Source organism: Sturnira hondurensis, unplaced genomic scaffold (assembly GCF_014824575.4).
Source record: "Sturnira hondurensis isolate 20B ecotype Veracruz unplaced genomic scaffold, ASM1482457v3 Scaffold0009314, whole genome shotgun sequence".
Lineage (NCBI taxonomy): Eukaryota > Metazoa > Chordata > Mammalia > Chiroptera > Phyllostomidae > Sturnira > Sturnira hondurensis.
The window spans coordinates 118764-138983 of NW_028081945.1; the positions used below are offsets into that span (position 1 = coordinate 118764).

General features: G+C 39.8%; 1 pseudogene; it reads right to left on the reverse strand.

Annotated features, from left to right (window-relative positions):
- Positions 1 to 9236: 9236 nt before the first annotated feature.
- On the reverse strand, positions 9237 to 9337 carry LOC118994455 (uncharacterized; annotated as a pseudogene).
- Positions 9338 to 20220: the final 10883 nt, after the last annotated feature.

The following is a 20220-nucleotide window of genomic DNA, read 5'->3' on the forward strand; positions in this document are numbered from 1 at the left end:
ACATCTTTCCACCATTAGGATCTTTGCACCTGCAGTTCCCCATCCCTGGCATTTTCCATTTCCCATTCACCATATGGCTCAGACTATACATCATTTCCTCACCCGGGGTGCTCCTAACCACCTAATCTAAATCGCCACCTTGTCATTTGTTTTCACATCGCCTTAATTTCCATCTTTGTACTTATTGGTATTTAATTGTTTTTCTATTTTTGTTTACTTTTTTTCCCTGTTGAACTTAGCTTTATGAAATCAGAACCGCCATCTGTTCTAAAATCTGCTGTATCTGCAAAGTTTTCAGCAGCACTTAGCAAGTGGTCTATAAATCTTTATCAAATAAATGAATGAGCAAGAAATTGTGCTTCCATTTTGGGGAATGTGTCAGCTTTGTTTTTTAGGAAGCCTGTGGTTTGTAAACTATAGGAAACAGAATGTGACTTGTGTGGTTGGTATACAGCAGCATCCAACCTCCCCTTCTTCAATAATAGAACTTCTCCCAGGATCATTTATAGCATGAATTTGGTCAGTGGGGTATGAATGGAAAAACAAGGTGTGTCATTACTGAGTCATGCCCTTTGATGCCACCCCTGGCCCTTTCCCCCGTCCTGCCATCTAAATGATGCCAAGATCTAAAGCAACCAATTGGACCCACAGATGAAAGTTGTGTTTTGAGAATGACAGAGCTGCCATGCGAGCCTTGGACAGCTTACCCCTGGAATATTACATACAGAGAAAAAAGCTTCCATCTCCTTTAAGCCATTATATTAGGGGGCTTCTTTTTTTGACATTATCAAATGTTTATTTATTTCTTTTTATTGTTCTTTTTTTTAATTTAATTCTTATTCAAGTACAGTTTTCTGTTTTATATTCCCAGCCCTGCCCCCCAGTGCTCCCCACCTCCCTCCCATTTCCACTCATTTTAGTTTTTGTCCACCTGTCCTTTATACTTGTTCCTGCAAACCTTTCCCCTTTTCCCCTGAAATTCCCTCCCCTCTCCCCTTTGGCCACTGTCAGCCTATTCTCTATTTCAGTCTCTTTGGTTATATTTTGCTTGCTTGTTTGTTCTGTTGTTTAGATCCCTGTTAAAAGGTGAGATCATATGGTATTTGTCTTTCACTACCTGGCCTATTTCATTCAGCATAATGCTTTCCAGTTCCATCCATGATGTTGCAGAAGGGTAGGAGCTCCTCCTTTCTTTCTGCTGCATAGAATTTCATTGTGTAAATGGACCATAGTTTTTTGATCCACTCATTTACTGATGGACACCTACTTTGCTTCCAACATTTGGCTATTGTAAATTGTGCTTCTATGAGCATTGGGTCCATAGGTTCTTTTGGATTGGTGTTTCAGGATTCTTAGGATATAATCCTAGCAGTGGAATGGCTGGGTCCAGGGTAGATTCATTTTTAGTTTTCTGAGAAAATTCCATACTGTTTTCCATAGTGGTTTATACCAGTCTGAAATCCCACCAGAAGTGAACTAGGGTCCCCTTTTCCCCACAACCACTCTAACACTTGTTTGTTGCTTTGTTTATGATGGCGATCCTGACCGGTATAAAGTGGTATCTCATTGTGGTTTTAACTTACATCTCTCTGATAGCTAGCGATATTGAGGACCTTTTCATTTGTCTCTGAGTCCTCTGTTTGTCCTCCTTGGGGAAGTGTCTGTTCAAGTTCTTTGCCCACTTTTTAATTGGGTTGCTTGTCTTCTTAGAGTGGAGTCATGTAAGTTCTTTGTATATTTTGGAGGTTAAAACCTTCTCTGAGGTATAATTGGCAAATATGTTTTCCCATACAATTGGTTCTCTTTTTATTTTAATACTGTTTTCTTTAGCCATGCAGAACCTTTTAATATTGATGAGATCCCATTTGTTTATTCCTTTCTTTATGTCCCTTGCTCTAGGGGACATACCAGTAAAAATGTTGCTGCATAAAATATCTGAGATTTTCCTGCCAGTGGTCTCCTCTAACACTTTAATGGTGTCATGGCTTATATTTTAGTCTTCTATCCACCTTGAATTTATTTTTGTGTATGGTGTAAGTTGATGCTTGAGTTTCATTTCTTTTTTACACATACCTATCCAGTTCTCCCAACACCATTTGTTGAAGATGCTATTTTTAGTTTTATGTTGCTGCCCCCTTTGTCAAATATTAAATGGCCATCGAGATGTGGATATATTTCTGGGCTATCTGTTCTGTTCCATTGGTCTATATGCCAGTTTTTATGCCAGTACTAGGCTGTTTTGATTACAGTGGCCTTGTAATACAGTTTGGTATCAGGTAATGTGATCCCTCCTACTTTGTTCTTCTTTCTCAAAATTGCAGCTGCTTTTCAGGGTCATTTATGTTTCCATACAAATTTTTGAAATGATTGTTCTATGTCTGCAAAGTATGTCATTGGTACTTTAATAGGTATGACATTGAATCTGTAAACTGCTTTGGGTAGTATGGACATTTTGATGATGTTAATTCTTCCAATCCATGAACATGGTATATGTTTCCATCTGTTTGTGTCTTCCTTGATTTCTTTCTTCAGTGTTGTATAGTTTTCTGCATATAGGTATTTTACCTCCTTGATTAGGTTTATTCTTAGGTATTTTATTTTTGTTTTTGTTATATCAAATGAGATTTTTTTCTTGATTTCTGCTTCTGCTGTGTCATTATTGCCATACAAAACTGCCCTTCATTTCTAGATATTGACTTTGTATTCCACTGTTTTGCCAAATTCATTTATTAAGTCCAGCAATTTTGGGGTGGAGTCTATAGGATTTGCCATGTACACTATCATATCATCTACAAAAAAATGACAGTTTTCTTTCCTTCTTTCCAATTTGGATGCCTTTTATTTCCTTTTCTGGTATGATTGCTGTGGCTAAAACTTCCAACAGTATATTGAATAGACGTGGTGAAAGTGGACAACCTTGTCTTGTTCCTGATCATAGTGGAAAAGATTTTAGTTTTTGCCCATTGAGTATGATGTTGGCTGTAGGTCTTTCATATATGGCCTTTATTATGTTGAATGCTCCCTCTATTCGCACTTTGCTGAGTGTTTTTATCATAAATGGGTGCTGTACCTTATCAACAGCTTTTTCAGCATCTATTGGTATGATCATGTGATTTTTGTATTTCCTTTTGTTTATGTGATTTATTACATTTACTGATTTGTGAATATTGAACTATCTTTGAATTCCTGGAATGAATTCCACTTTGTCATGGTGTATGATCTTTTTAATGTATTGTTGGATGTGGTTTGCCACTATTTTGTTGAAGATTTTAGCATCTATGTTCATCAGCAATATTGGCCTGAAGTTTTTCTTTGTTGTGTCTTTATCTGGTTTTGGAATTTGAATGATGCTGGCTTCATAAAAAGAGTTTGGGAGTCTTTCCTCATTTTGGATTTTTTTTTTGAATAGTCTGTGATGGATAGGGGTTAGCTCTTCACTAAATGCTTTGTAGAATTCTCCTGTGAAGCCATCTGGTCCAGGGCTTGTGTGTCCAGAGTTTTTTGATTACTGCTTCAATTTCATCTGCTGTTATTGGTTTGTCCTGGCTCTGCTTCTTCTTCATTGAGTTTTGGAAGATTATATTTTTCTAGATATTTGTCCATTTCACCTAGGTTTCCAAATTTCTTGGCATACAATTCTTCATAGTAGTTTCTTACAGTCCTTCGTATTTCTGTGGTGTCAGTTGTAATCTCTCCTCTTTCATTTCTGATTGTGATTATTTGGGTCTTCTCTCTTTATTTCTTGATGAGCCTGCTTAAAGGCTTGTTGATTTTGTTTATCTTTTCAAAAAACCAGCTTCTGGATTCCTTGATCCTTAGAATTGTGCTTTTAGTCTCTATGTCATCCAATTGTGCTCTGATCTTGGTTATTTCCTTCCTTCTACTTTCTCTGCACTGTCTCTTGTTGTTCCTCAAGTTCTTGCAGGCGTAGGGTTAGGATGTTTGTTTGAAATGTTTCTATGGTATTTTGGTAGGTCTGTATTGCTATGAACTTCCCTCTCAGACGGGCTTTGCCGTGTCCCACACATTTTGGGTTGTTGTGAGTTCATTTTTGTTTGTTTCCAGAAACTTTCTGATTTCTTCCCTAATTTCATTCTTGACCCATTCGTTGTTTAATAGCATGCTGTTCAATCTCCATGATTTTGAGTATTTGAGTTTTTTCCGCTTGGGCTTGGTTTCTAGTTTCATTCCTTTGTGATCAGAGAAAATGCTTGGTATGATTTCAATTTTCTTGAATTTGTTGAGGCTTGTTTCTGTCCTATTATGTGGTCTATCTTTGAAAATGTTTCATGAGCCCTGGCTGGTGTAGCTCAATGGATTGAGTGCGGGCTGTGAACCAAAGGGTCACTGGTTCAATTCCCAGTCAGGGCACATGCCTGGGTTGCAGGCCAGGTCCCCAGTGGAGGCCATGTGAGAGGCAACCACACATTGATGTTTCTCTCCCTCTCTTTCTCCTTCCCTTCCCCTCTCTCTAAAATAAAAAATAAAATAAAATATTTTTAAAAAAAGAAAATGTTTCATGTGCAATTGAAAAGAATGTGTATTTAGTTTCTTTGGGATGAGGGCTCTCTCTATATATATCAGTAAAGTCCATTTCATCTATTGTTGTTCAATGCAACAATATCTTTTTGATATTTTATTTGGAAGATCTGTCCATTTTTGACAGTGGGGGTGTTAAAATTCCCTAATATAATTGTGTTGCTGTCAATATCTTTCTTGAAGTCTTTTAAGACTTTCCTTATATATTTGTGTTGTCATATGTTGGGTTCATATATATACTTACAATGTTTACGTCTTCTTGGTGGATTCTTCCCTTGAGTATTATGAAGTGACCTTCTGGGTCTCTCTTTATGGACCTTTTTTTGAAGACTATTTTGTCTGAAATGAGTATTGCTACCCTGGCTGGTTTTTTCCTGTCCATTTGCTTAGAAAATTTTTTTCCAGCCCTTCACTTTTAGTCTGTGTAAATCTTTTGTCCTGAGGTGTGTCTCTTGTAGGCAGCATATGTGTGAGTCATGCTTTCTTATCCATTCAGCTATTCTATGCCTTTTCATTGGAGCATTAATCCATTTATGTTTAAGGTTATTATTGATAGGTACTTATTCATTGCCATTTGTGTACCTGTGTTTCTCTCTGTCTCTCTCTTTTCCTTCCTTTCCTTAGAGCAGTCATTTTAGCATCTCCTGCAGAGCTCGTTGGGTGGAGGTGTATTCTTTTAGACTTCTTTTGTCTTGGAAGCTCTTTATTTGGTCTTCTATCTTGATTGAGAGCCTTGCTGGGTAAAGTAGCCTTGGTTGTAGGCCTCTGGTTCTCATTTACTTGGAATATTTCTTGCCATTCTCTTCTTGCTTGGAGTATTTCCATTGAGAAGTCAGCTGCTAACCTTATTGGGGCTCCCTTGTATGTTACTCCCTGTTTCTCCCTTCTGTCTTTAAGATTCTCTTTTTGTCTTGGAATTTTGCTAGTTTAATGATGCATCTTGAGGTGGGCCTCTTTGGGTTCCTCTTGATTGGGAGTCTCTGTGTTTCCTGGATATGTGTAGCTTTTTCTCTCATTAAATTAGGGAAATTTTCCATCATTACTTTTTCAAATAAGTTTTCTATCCCTTGCTCTTCTTCTTCTCCTTCTCGTGTCCCTATTATACAAATATCATTACATTTCATATTGTCTTGCATTTCTCTTAATCCCTATTCATTCTTTCTGAGCCTCTTTTCCTTTTCTTGCTCTTTCTGGGAGTTTTTTCTACTTTTTCCTCCAACTCACTGATCTGATCTTCTGCTTCATCCATCCTGTACTTGATTCCTTCCACTGTGTTCTTCAGTTCAGAAATTGTATTCTTCATTTCCTCTTGGCCCTTGTTAATAGTTTCTATTTCCTTTTTCATGTTGATACAGCTTGCAGTGAATTCATTGTAGTTTCCCTGGAGTTTGTGGTAGCTCATTGTGAGCTCATTGAACTTCCTGATAACCAGTGCTTTGAATTCAATATCTGATAGCTGACTTGCCTCTATTTCATCTAGCATTCTTTCTGAGATTTCCTCCTGTCCTTTCATTGGGGGGTTGTTTCTTTGTCTTCCCATTGTTTATGAGACTCTTCTTGTTAGCCTCAGCTTCTTAAATTGATTTGTTCTGGCTTCTTGGGTTTATGGTATTAAGTTCTGTGGTAGAATACCTGTGAGATTCAAGGGTCTAGTCTTGATTTCTCAAGCTCACTGGTCTTGGGCTGTCCTTTAAGTAGGCTCTGTGTTTATCTTTGGGTTTTGATTGTTTGGGGGTCTTTCTTTTTTGGGTCCTTCTCTCCAGCTTGTTAACTGATGGTCACTCTGTCCACCACCTCTTGTAATTTGTTGTGCTGGTGAGAGTAGGTTGTGTTGAATCTGCTTCTTCCATGTATACAAGGTTTCGAGGATTCTGTTTTGCTCTTCTTCAGTTATTTGATCTGGGCAGGTTTCTCCACTATTTAGTTGTATTTCCAGAGAGGTTCTGGATTGAGGTTTGTGTGGTTTCCACTCCCTCCTTCACCTTCTGTTGTTATCTGTTGGTGGTTCCTTTGTTGTTGGGTTTCCTCTTCCAGTGGGTATCCTGGTGTTCACTGCTTCCACCTACTCTTTTTTTCTGTGATTATTTGGAAGGGAAGGCAAAATGGTTTATAACAGCAGGAGAGTATTCTATGATATTTACAGTAGCAGCTGGTAGAGAAGAGGTAGGGCATCCTTTGGCTATGTATCGTGTTGACCGTGATCTTCCACCCAACTAGCCACTTTTAAGAAAGGATGGAAAGAATATAAGGCTCTTGTTGGGGAGGGAAGGATCGTGAGTTGGATCTAGAAACCAATGAGGTCGTGGAAGGTCAGATTCTGAGGTAAGATGAGAGTAAAAGATGGTAAATAGGTGTGATGTGTGAGAGAATAGAGTTAACCACTACAGTAATAGAGTTCAGCAAACTGTGAAGTGGGCTAAGATCTGGAAAGGGTGTTGTGAAATATTTACAATTGTATGGAACAGCTATTATTTACAATAACATTAGAGCAACAATCATATGACAGAATCTATGTGATCTGGATTACATAAATAGAGAGTATAGGATTTTGAGTAGTGTGCTAAAGGAACACAAGCGATGTGAAGGATAGTAGATTAGCAACACACTGTGGAAGAGAGAACAAGGGAAACCAGTCAAATGATACAATATAACCAGCCAAACAAAGAAGACTGAAAAAATAGCATTAAAATAAAAGACGTAAGAATAATGAAAAAATAGTAATACAAATATGCAGTAAATTGTAGTTTCTCTGTAATAGCAAAGTGAAATGTGTGTCACTGTCTCAACTGTTGGGATGCTCCGTCTTTGGATCCAACTCTGGTCCTTTCACAGTTCTAAGTTTTTTGTCTCACTTGTGGGTGTTGAAAAAAAGGCAGAAGGGAGGAAGGAGAGATAAAATTCAAAAGAGAAAAAAGAAATAAAAGAAGAAAGAAGGAAAGAGAGGAAGAACGTATTGAAAGATAAAACAATAATAAAAATTAAAAAAATAAAAGATTACTTCAAAAAACAACAACAACAACAACGCCTCTTGTTGGGTTCAAACAGGCTCAACCAATTTTTCTGGTCTTGCTGGCTGCAGCAGGCTGAGGGGCAATTTGTGTGGCCTGTCTCCCTTCCGGATGTGTACTAAGCCAGTCTTGGGGGCACTCCCCCAAGAGCTAGTCTGGTGCCTCTCCAGGGCACCTTAGGTGGGGGATCCAGGTCTTTTTCAGAGAGCTCTTTCCCAGATGTTATCGCTGTAGGCTGGGGTGTGGGCACACGCCTGGCCAGGCTGCCTCAGTCCCACAGGTTTGGGCACAAACCCTTCCCAGTACTATGGGGAAAGCAGGGCCTTCCTCAGAACCTCAGGATCGCTGCTGCCTGACTGGGTGGGGCATAGGCCCAGCAGCTGTCACAGGAGAATCCCCCAAACAGTTTTACTTTTTGAGAAATTCCTCCTACTCAAGCTTGCAGCTCAGTAAAGCCCAATTCTCCAGCCAGACCAGTGACTATCGGGGTCAGAACCTAACACTGCAAATCTCAACTCTCCCAAGCTGTCGACCACAGACTCCATGGGTGATCACGGCCCTTGTGTGTTTCCCTCTTTGTCCTTATTCCCCTCTCTGCAACTTCAAGCAACAAGGCCTCTCCTGGTGCTGCCCAAACCCTGCTTGGCTGGGGAGGGAGGGAACAGTTGACCTGGATCTCTCCCAAGGACTCTGTGGCAGGCCTATGGCTCCCAAGGAGTCTGTGGTAGACCCAGAACCAGGCAGCCGTAGCTGCCCCTGTCCCCACGATGGTCCCTGGGACCTTATGGCCCTGTAGCAGTCTCCTTACCATCTGGTTTTTCAGACTACAATTTTTGGTCTCTTATTTTCATATATGCCAGGGCACTGTTGGCTCTTTGCTTTGTTCCCTCACACATTGGCCACGTTTTTCTCCCATGTGTAGGAGGAAGTGGAATCTGCTCCTTCCTACTCCATCACCATCTTCCAGGATCAAGTTTTTAAGTTTTTAAAGTTTTAAATCAATTTAGGATGTTTTTACTGTACCTGGTGGCCTATGCCAGAAACTACTACCTAAATATTATCTTTATTTTTCATTTTTTATCCTTACCATTTTTTCAAGTTAGTTTCTGTGTCCCATAATGTAGTGAACTTGCAACCTTTCACTCGCAGAAACAGAAAGGAAACATCTAGTGAATGCCCACTAGAAGCCAATTACTATGCCTTGCCTATAATATCTTGTTTAATTCTCCCAATAGATCTGTGAATCTATGTCATTGTTTTGATTTTATAAATAAATAATAGGTTCAGAGACATTTTATATCTTGTCCAAGTTCACACAGCCAGTAAGTGGGAGAGTTAGGGTTTGAAACCAGATGATATCCACCTTGGCTCATTCCACTACTCTGTACTTACACTGTGGAATGCCCAATGACTGAGGGCTGCATTTTGGTTTTTAGATTTGTTTTTCTTTTGGCTATAACTGATTTCATTCATGTAACTGCATGACTTTCACTTCATAGGTTGCTGACAGCTTCTTTGAACCCTCCTACCCTTAGAACTCGTTTGGTTTTTATAAATTGTGGTAAAATATCCATAACATAAAATTTATCATTTGGCTATTTTTAAGTGTTCAGTCCAGTGTCATTAAGTGCATTCACACTGTTGTACAACCATCACCACTATCCATATCCAGAATTTTTCCATCCTCATAAAAATGTGGGACATGAGCTTATGTATCATCCTTGCATGTGGCCATGCTAATTTTCTCTGTATTGTTTCCATTTTAGTATACATGGTGCCCAAGTAAGCACAGGGGCTATGCTTAAGTCACTGGTTTTCTAGTCTTGGCTCCTTCTTTTCTTTCTTGCTTTCTGTGACCTGTGGCCTGCCATTTAGTAAAGAAATGGAGTGTGCTAGTCATAGACGTGCATGTTCAGAGTCAGGAACAAGAGGAAGGAGAAATAAACATGATTCTTAAAATGGCCTGGCTTGGATCTTGCTTTGTTCTCTGTCCCACCCATCTCCAGGAGTCTGAGCAAAGAAAGAGAGGATTCACAAACTGCCTGATTCAAATCTGAACCATTTTCAAAGTTGCTTAGCCCTTCAAATGATGAATTCATGACTCTGACTTGCTCTAATTCAGGGCCATTGAAGTGAGACCCAGAGTGCTGCTTAGTGCTAGGGCTAGAAGGAGAGGGGAGTCATCAGGTCCTGCCCTTGGTTCACGAATGAGACCACTGAGGCTCCAATCCGGCAAGAATCCTGACCCACCCAAAGCTCACTCCACCTTAGCATCTGCTGGCAAGTCTCCCAATACCCTCCTGTTCCCTCTTAAGTCCGATGAAAAGCCTTCCCTTCCCCGAACACCTTTGTTTTTCTTTTTTTTTATTGTTGTTCAAGTACAGTTGTCTCCATTTTTCCCCGACCACTCCTCCCACCCTTGATTCTTCCCCTCTTTGGCTTTATCCACAGGTCCTTCATACATGTTCCTTGAAACCCTTCCCTTTCTTTCCCCATACCCTCCTCCCCTCTGGTTACTGTCAGTTTGTTTTTTATTTCAATGTCTCTGGTTAGAATGTTTGCTTGTTTGTTTTGTTGATTAGGTTCCACTTATAGGTGAGATCCCCGAAAGCCTTTTAGAAGTCTGTTTAATAGCCTCAAGCCCCATCAGCTCCTCACAACAGGGCCCTTGGATCCCTTGTGTCCTCTAGGGCCAGGGCCAGGGGGCTACTAGAAGATTTAAAAATTGGAACAACAATAAAAAATAAAGTAACAAAAAAGTGGTGCTGTCACAGATGCCAGTCCACTTTGGAGGGCCCCTTCCCAGAGCAGCCTGCACCCAGTGGCTGGTGCCCCAGCACTGGATCACATGAAGGGCCATCCTTGCTTCAGGCTCTCTGTGGGGCTGCTGAGGCCAGTCAGAACGACCCTGTACCCAGCTCCTTCATCTGAACAGTTTGGCTCTTTTCTCTCCCCACCGGTGCCAAACCAGTTGCTCCCCTAATAAAACCCTACACACTAATCGTCCATCAGAGACCGCTCCCTGGGAAGCTGGTCTGCTATAGCTCCAAAGTAAAAACAATAATGAGGAGGTTTTAGTTTGCAAACATTAATGGACAGTTCACACATGACACATGTGTCAACTGAATTTATTGCTCACTTAAGTATTCATAAACATTGCAGGGGTGTCCAAATGTTTGGCGCCTCTGTACCACAGTGGAAGAAGAGTTGTCTTGGTCCACACATTAAATACAATACAACATATAATCACAAAAATTCTCATAATTCTTTAAGTAAATTTATGATTTTGTGTAGGGCCACATTTATAGCCATCCTGGGATGCATGTGGCCCACGGGCCACAGGTGGGAAGCCCCTGAAAGTGTCATTACCTCCAATAAACTATTAGTTAAAATTTATTATACATAAATCCCTGCCCATATGCAACAGTTGCTCAGAAATCATAGCTAATTACAAATTACTTGCAGCACTTACAGCCACATAGTTTCAAAAGCAAAATTATTACATTGAATAGTATGAAATTACTAGTATGTGACCTTTTTCGGTCTTTAAAAATGGCAATCATGTCTGGTTCAACATAACATCCTATCAAAAACTTTTACCAAAAGTCCTGGCTCATATGGCTCAGTTGGTTGAAGTGTCACCCTGTGGACCGAAGCTTATGGGTTTCATCCCCAGTCAGGGCACATACCTAGGTTGTGGGTTCGATGTCTGGTCAGGGCATATACAGAAGGCAACCAATAGATGCTTCTCTTTCACACAGATGGCTCTCTCTCCCTCTCCCTCTCTGTTTCTCTCTCTCTCTCACTTCCCCCTCCTCTTCTCTCTCTCCCTGCTTCCTCTCTCTCTAAAAGCAAGGAAAAATGTCCTTAGGTGAGGATAAAAATTACCAAAAAATTATAACTTGAGATGTAGATGCAATTCTAATGAGTTTGCCTTCCAACAGTAAGCATGCTAGGGAATACTAAGATTTTTCAAAATGGCCTTGCTTCTTCACAATAAAGCTGCTGCAAGCAGAGACAAAGTCAAGAGGATGCCAAGAGCAAAGAAAGGAAACTGAAGCACAAACCTATGTCACTCGACGTGATTCATTGTCCTCCTTGAAGCACTGCCTGTCTCCAGGTTTCACCCTCCTCTCAAGCTCCCAGGTTCCATCTCCATTTTCTCCTTTCCCTCTTTCTACGCTCACTCTCTCCTCTAGAGGTTTTCCTCATCTGCAGGAAACCATGGCATGGAGAAGGGTCTATGGTTTCAGGTGAGGAAACAAGTTTTGTGTGATCCTCTCCTTTCCATGAAAGGCTTTTTCATGATAATTCCAACATTTGAGAATGTCCTATGGTCATTGCCCTTTCAGTCTCTCACGGCAATTCCCTGAATCTCTACGAGTAAATTAGCTCATCCACTTCTACAAAAACTATTTTGTCACTGCAAAACACTCTTCATGGAAAAGAGGCTCTGAATTTAGTCCTTTCCTGATATTTGATTATTTTGTTTATTGTGCCAATTCCACACATAAGCAAGCAGTTGGGCTTCATATTTATACTTTATGCAATTTCAAAAATCTGATGATTGGTGTAAAGCAGAAGTTCCCAAACTTTTTGGCACCAGGGATGGTTTCATAGAAGACAATTTTTCCATGAACTGGGGATGGTGGAGTGAGGGCAAAGACAAGAAGCAGAGCTCGGGCAGTTATGCAAGAGAATCTTCCTTTCCTCGCTAGCTTGTCCCTCACTTCCGGCTGTGTGGCTCATTTCCTAACTGTCCACAGACTGGTACTGGTTCATGGCCCAGGGGTAGGGGACCCCTGGTGTAAAAGGCTCGAAGCATGAGTTCACCGTGAGCATGACCTGCTGCCTTCCCTTCTCCCTCACCCCATGCAGGTATCTGTAAGAGTGCAGGGAGCTCAGGGAGCTCGGAGCCAAGAGACTCTGCATCTGCCCAGGACACACTCCCTAACCTGGTGGGGGAGTCCAGCAGCTGGGCTGATCTGGGCCAGAAGAACAGGAATGGTGTACATGCCCAGACTAAAAATCTTACAGGAGCATCACCATGTAAAACTATACCTGCTATCAGTTAAAATGTGAGCTTACTTTAAAAACTGTATTTCCAAGTGTAAGAGCAATGATTAGTGGAAAATGGGGACATCAAGAAGACTTTCAAGAGAAGCAGTCTTATTTTTTTTAATTTTTTTAAAGATTTTATTTATTTATCTTTAGAAGTGGGAAGGAGAGAAATATCCATGTATGGCTGCTTCTCGTGAGTCCCCTGCTGGGAACTGGCTCGCAACCCAGGCATGTGCCATGACTGGGAATTGAACCGCAATCGTGTGGTTCACAGGCCCACGCTCAATCCACTGAGCTACACCAGCCAGAGCAAGAGAAGCAATTTTAGTAGAAATCATTTTTCTCTTTAAATTTTACAGGATGAAAATGGTGTAGGGATTAGCCAAAGAACATACATGTATAAGCCATAGACACAGACAACAGTGTAGCGATGGCCAGAGGGAAGTTCAGGGGCTGGGTGGAGGTGGGCAAAAGGGTCAGGGAATGGGGACATCTGTAATAGTGTCGATAATAAAAATAAAGTTAAAATGAATGTTACTGTGTGTTTTATAAAGGTAAATGCATATTCTTGATAGAAAAAATAGGACAATCATATATATATACACATGCATGCACACAAATACACATATAGGGCCCGGCACACATAATGTCCCTTTATATAACAAAATCATAAGATGTAATTCTGTAACATAACAATATCACACTCAAGCACAGCATATGACATTTTAGGTAAGATGTTCAAATTAAAACTATAAATTATTGCATGCATATTATTACCTTACCAATCACACTCAAGCAGGTGTTACTCTGCCAGACCCTGTGTGTGTGTGTGTGTGTGTGTGTGTGTGTACTGTAAATATTTTTAAAGAATTATTTAGAAAGGGGAGAATATTGTGGCTAGGTAGGTGGGAGCTGAGCCCACTTGCTAGTGCTCCCAGCACAGATTTTCAGCTGATCTTCTGAAAAGTGACCAGAACAATCGACAGAAACTTAGCTAAGAATTTTTGAAGCCAAGGAGTACAGATGATGCTTTGTACCATCCAGTAAGAGATTTTATAAGTTGAAGGGAAAATGCCATGCACAAGGTGCCTGCAGAAGAGAAGAGAACAGACAAGAGAAAATGCAGCTTAACAACTTGCTCCCTTCTCAGAACAGGGGCCCAGATCCCGCACAGGCGGCCTCCAACCTTAATTGGGAGAGATTTGGGAGGCTATATGGAGTCTGGGGGACTCAAGCTGCTCACACACACAGTGAGCAGCACAGCCATAGATGCCTCCCCAACCAGGAGAGTTCAAGAGAGAAATTGTCTCCTAAAACGGTCAGAGGCACCAGCAGGCTGCAGCCAGCCCCAACTGAGAAAGATGTTTTGCCTTTTGGGGAGGTGGAGTACACGGAGAGATAGGCAATGGTTTAATGCTGCAGTGTGGGGGCCACATAGGGACTTTCTAAAAGGGGAGCTGAGGCCTAGCTGGGCAGGGACCCCACAGGCACGCAGTGACTCTGCAGCAAAGGGGCCAGACCAAAAGCACAGTGCATGCCCACTGAATCCAGCTGAGCAGGAAGAGTAGAAGCCTGTAAGGCAAAAATACTGTGGGGCCCCATCCAGAGCAACTGGCAAGTGAGGGGCTGCATGCATAATGGGGGGTTTTGGTCTGAGCCTCCTGTGAGAGCATTGAGCTAGGAGCTAGATGGGCAAAAGCTGAGCACCTGAGATTTTTTGCAGCCATGCAGTGCCAGTCACACCATGCAGTATAAAGCTCTGGGAAGAGGAAGACATGCCCAACTCCCACCTGCAGAATTACAAACTCTGCAGAACAGTAAGGCCAGGCTCAAGAACCCCCTGCCAGGCACATATCTGCAGGGGGAAAGAAAGAGAATCTCCAAAGGAGCCCTTTATGAACTTTTATCAGACACTATACTGGCTCCTCCCTGGGCTCTATTCCACTGAAAACAGAAGAGCAGAGAGATTAGAAATTGGCACAACAAGGGGTGCTCAGGACCCCTCCCAGCCTCAGCTCTTTCACAGAGCTGCCATTAGTGCCAAGCAGAAAAGAGCTGACTTTTTGCAGAGTGGCTCCTCCCATGAAACAGCTAATTCATCACAAACTACAGATCATTGGAAATAATCTGGGGCAGACCAAGACACATGGTACAGAGGCAGGGGAAAAAACCCACTATCTTCCCTGAAGACTGAACTCTCCCTCCCAGGAGAGAACCATGCATCATACTCTCCCAATAGGACCAGAAACCCCCTCTTGAGGCAGGTGGAGTTTGTACATGCGGTGCTGTCAGACATTAGATGAACCACCCCTGGGTCTTGTGCTTATAAAAAGCCAGCAGGGCAGAACAGCAAGGACTATCCAAGCTTTTATGGAGATAGTCACAGACTGTGGATCACTTTTAGCCTCAAACAGGCTGCCTAAAGCTAGACTGTGACACCAACAGACACTACCACAGATGGACCCAGAGGGAGAAGACAGTAGGCAAACACTAGACTCTGCTGAGACAAATCCCACCTCATTCTTTTTCGTTATTTGTATTATTTTTTTCCTCCTGTATAGCTTTTTAACATTGTTTCTTTGTCTTCAATTTTGTTCCCATTATTTCACTATTTTATTTTACTTTTACATATTTTTTTGTTTTTATTATTAATTTTAGTTTTATTTCAAATCTCATATTTTACTCTTCCTTTCTCTTACTTCATTTTGCTTTCATCCTTCTAGTTCTTATTTTTGTTTTAAATTTTATTTTTTCTTTTATATGCTCAATTTCTACTCCTCACTATTACTATTTCTCCTCCTTCCATCCTCCCCAAACCATCTTTCTTTCCATTAGTCATTTCATATTCTTTTTCCCTTTCTTAAAACATCCTTATTCTCATTCCATCTTCATTAATATTTGGTTGGTTGTCATTGATGTTGGGGTTGTCATTGCATTTCTTTCATTTTAGTCCTAGTAGTTACCATTTTATTAATTTAAATATCATATTTTGTGTTCCCTCATCCTATGCCATTTGGCATTTCTCCTGCCCTGTCCTATTTTTCATTTTAAATTTTATTTTCTCCCTTTCTTAGCCTAGTTTCTAACCCTTACACTTATTAATTTCTCCTATTTCTAGCTTCTCAAAATCTTTTTTGTTCTTTAGACATCTCACAATCTTTTCTTCCTTAAATATTGTTATTCTCTTCCCAACTTCATTCACCCTAGCTCATCTGTCCTGGATATTGCTGCAGTGGCTGTTTTTCTTCAATTCAGATCCTATTTTTTCAAACTTCATATGTACCCTTCCTTTTTCTTACTCCATTTTGCCCTATTCCCCCCCTATTTTATTTATGTTGTAAATTTTATTTTCTTATTTTGTTCATCTTGTTTCTATTCCCACACTTACTATTTCTCCTCCCTGACTCTCTCAAAATCATTTTTCTTTCCATTAGTTACCCCTTATTCTTTTTTTCCTTTAGTACAATATTCTTATTCTATTTCTACATTTATTAATCTTTTGCTGGTATAGGTTTTGTTAACCAGGTTGTTTCATTTTATTTCGGCAGCTCCTGTACAAAAGCATATAAGACATGGTGAGAGCAGAACTCTCAGCAAGCCAGCCAGAGGCGAGAAGCCACCAATTAATCAGCCAACAACAACCAACACTAAGTTACAAGAGAGCCCACATAAACTGCATGCAAGGCATTCATGGAGCATCCAGCTCAGGAATTCAATGAGACTGCACCACTGAGTCCCACAGGTCCCTTACCACAGAAGGATACCCCATGAAGTGAGGGAGTCAAAGAAGATCAATCTGCTACACAGAAACAAACAAAAAGAGTCACCTAAATTGGGGAGACAAAGAAAAAAATGAAAAAGAAAGAAAAATCTCCAGAAACAGTGTTAAATAAAATGAAGGCAAGCAATTTATCAAACATAAAGTTCAAAGTAATGGTTATAAGGATGCTAAAGGAACTCAGTGTAAACTACAAGGAACTTAGAAATACATCAGCATGAAAAAGGATATAGAAACTATGAATAAGAACCAAGATAAAATGAAGAATATAATATCTGAAATGAAGAATACACAAAAAGGAATTAAAAGCAGACTAGAGGCAGATGATTGGATCGGCAAACTGGAAGACAAGACAGAAAACACACCTAATCAGAGCAACAAAATGAAAAAATACTTAAAAAGAACAAAGATAGTTCAAGGGAGTTTCAGGACATAAAACATAAAACATAACAATATTCACACCATAGGGATACCAGAGAGAAGAAAAGGAGCAGGGATAGAAAACTGGTTTGAAAAAATGACAGAAAACTTCCTTAACTTGCTAATGGAAAAAGTCAAGCAAATTCAGGAAGCACAGAGGATCCCCATCAAGATAAACACAAAGAGGCCAAGTCCAAAATACAACATAATTAAAATGGCAAAATGGCAAAATTTAAAGACAAAAAGAGAATTTAAAGGCAGCAAGGAGAAACAGCTAGTAACATAAAAAGGAGCCTCAGATAAGGCTTCTAGATGATTTATCAACAGAAACACTGCAAGCCAGAAGGAAATGGCACAAATTATTCAAAGTACTAATGAAAAGCAAAGATGTGGAACCAAGACTAACCTAGCAAGTCTGTCATTTAAATGGAAGCTGAAATAAAGATCTTTGCCAACCAAAAAAAAAAAAAAAAGGCTGAAAGAGTACATGTCCACTAATCAGCATTGCAAGATATTCTAAAGTGACTGCTTTTAAAAAGATGATGAAAATGAGAGGAGAGAGAAACACCAGAACAAAGGGGAAATGGCAATGAATAAATACCTATCAATAATGAGCTTAAATGTAAATGTATTAAATGTCACAGTCAAAATACATAGGATAGCCCTGGCTGGTGCAACTCGGGGTCTGCGAACCAGAGGATCGTGGTTCCATTCCCAGTCAAGGCACATGCCTCGGTTGCAGGCCGGTTCCCAGCAGGGGATGCATGAGAGGAAACCACACATTGATATTCTTCTCCCTCTCTCCTTCCCTTCCCCTCTAAAGATAAATAAATAAAATATTAAAAAACATAGGATAGCTGAAAGAATAGTAAAACATATATAGCTATTCCATCCAGTATATATGACCTGCATATATACTCTCTAGAAGAGATATACCTCAGAAGAAAAGATCTATGCAGGCTAAAAGTGAAGGAATGGAAAAAAATATTTCCAGAAAAGGACATGAAAAAAACTGGGGTAGCAATACTTATAACAGAAAAAATAGACTTTGAAACAAAAGCCATAACAAGAGACAAAGAAGGTCACTACATAATACCTAAAGGAGTAGCCAAACAAGAGGATATGCCCCTTGTAAACATATATGCACCCAACATAACAGCACACAAATATATAAAGAAAATCTTGGAGGACTTCAAGAAACATCTTGACAACAACACATTCATCATAGGGGATTTTACCACCCCTCTGTCAATGATGGATAGATCTTCCAAACAAAAAATCACCAGGGATATTGTGGCATTGAAAGACACTCTAGAGCAAATGGACATTTCATCAGAAACTGTTCTCCAGGACATTTCATCCAAAAGGAGTAAAATATGCATTCTTTTCAAATGCATATGGACCATTTTCAAAAAGAGACCACATGGGAGGACACAACCCAAGCCTCAACAAATTCAAGAAAACTGAAATCATATCAAGCACGTGCTGAAATCCCAATGGTGTGAAACCAGAAATCAACCTCAAGGGAAAAAACTAAAAAATAAATAAATACATTGAGACTGAATAGCATGTTATTAAATAATGAATGGATCAATAATGATATCAAGGAAAAATAAAAAATGAACACACAATAACCCAAAACCTATCAGAGGCAATGAAAACAGTACTGAGAGGGATGTTCATAGCAATACAGGCCTAACTAAAGAAGATAGAAAAATCTCAAACAACTTAACCTTACATGTAAAAAGAACTAGAGGAACAACAACAAACAAATCCCAGAGTGAGTAGAAGGAAGGAAATAATCAGGATCAGGGCAGAACTAAATGACAGAGACTAAAAGAACAATTCAAAAGATCAATAAATCCAGGAACTGGTTCTCTAAAAAAGATAAACAAAATTGACAAAATTTAATGAAACTGATCAAGAAAAACAGGGAGAGAATCCAAATAAACAAAATCAGAAATGAAAGAAAAGTTACAATTGATAACACAGAGATAAAAAGGATTGTAAGAATCACTATGAACAACTATATGCCAAGAAATTGGATAATATGGGCAAAGGGGACAAATTTCTAGATACCTACAATCTGCCAAAACTGAATCAAGAAGAAGCAGAAAACCTGAATAAAACAATAAGAACTAGTGAAATCGAAGCAGTAATAAAACAATCTCCCAGCACAAAAAGCCCTGCACTAGATGGCTTTACACGTGATTTTTACCAAGAATTTAAGGAGGAACTAACTCTTAAACCTCTTGAACTATTTCAAAAAGTTAAAGAAGAGAGAAGCCTCCCAAATTCTTTTTACAAGGCCAGTGTCATCCTAATTCCAAAACCTGTTAAAGACACAACAAAGAAAGAAGACTACTGGCCAATATCTCTGATGAGCACAGATCCTAATATCCTTAACAAAATACTGGAAATCTGGATTCAGAAATACATTCAAAAGATCCTACACTGTGATCAGGTGGGATTCATCCCAGGGATGCAAGGATGGCACAATATTTGCAAATCAATAAATGTAAAATGCCACATTAAAAAATGAAGGACAAAAATCACATGATTTTATCAATAGATGCTGAAAATGCACTTGATACAGTATGGTACCCATTTATGATAAAAACACTCAGCAAAGTGGGACTAGAGAGAGCACATTTCAGCATAATGAAAGCCATGTATGAGAAACCTGCAGCCAACATTATATGCAATGGGCAAAAACTAAAAGCTCTTCCCTTAAGATCAGGAACAAGAGATGGGTGTCTGCTTTCACCACTTCTGTTCAACATAGTATTGGAAGTTCTAGCCACAGCAATCAGACAACAAAGAGAAATAAAAGGCATCCAAATTGGAGAAGAGGAAGTAAGACTGTCATTATTCACAGATGACATGATAGTGTACATAGAAAGCTCTATAGTCTCCACCATAAAACTACTCAACCTAATAAGTGTATTTGGCAAAATAGCCAGATACAAAATCAATAATCAGAAATCAATGGCATTTTTGTACACCAAGAATGAAATATCAAACAAAAACTGGGAAAAAAATCCCATTTCCATAGCAACAAGAAAAATAAGGTACCTAGGAATAAATTTAACCAAGGAGGTAAAAGAACTGTACACAGAAAAATATAGAACACTGAAGAAAGAAACTGAGGCAGATACAAATAAGCAGAAGCATATACTGTGTTCATGGACTGGAAAAATTAACATCATTAAAATATCCATACTATCCAGAATAATCTATAGATTCAATGTAATTTCTATTAAAATACCAATGGCAGCCCTAGTTGGTGTGGCTCAGTGGGTTGAGCACCAGCCTCCAACCAAAGGGTTACCAGTTCAATTCCCGTCAGGGCACATGCCTGGCTTATGGGCCAGGTGCCCAGTAGGGGGAGCATAAGAGGCAACCGCACATTGA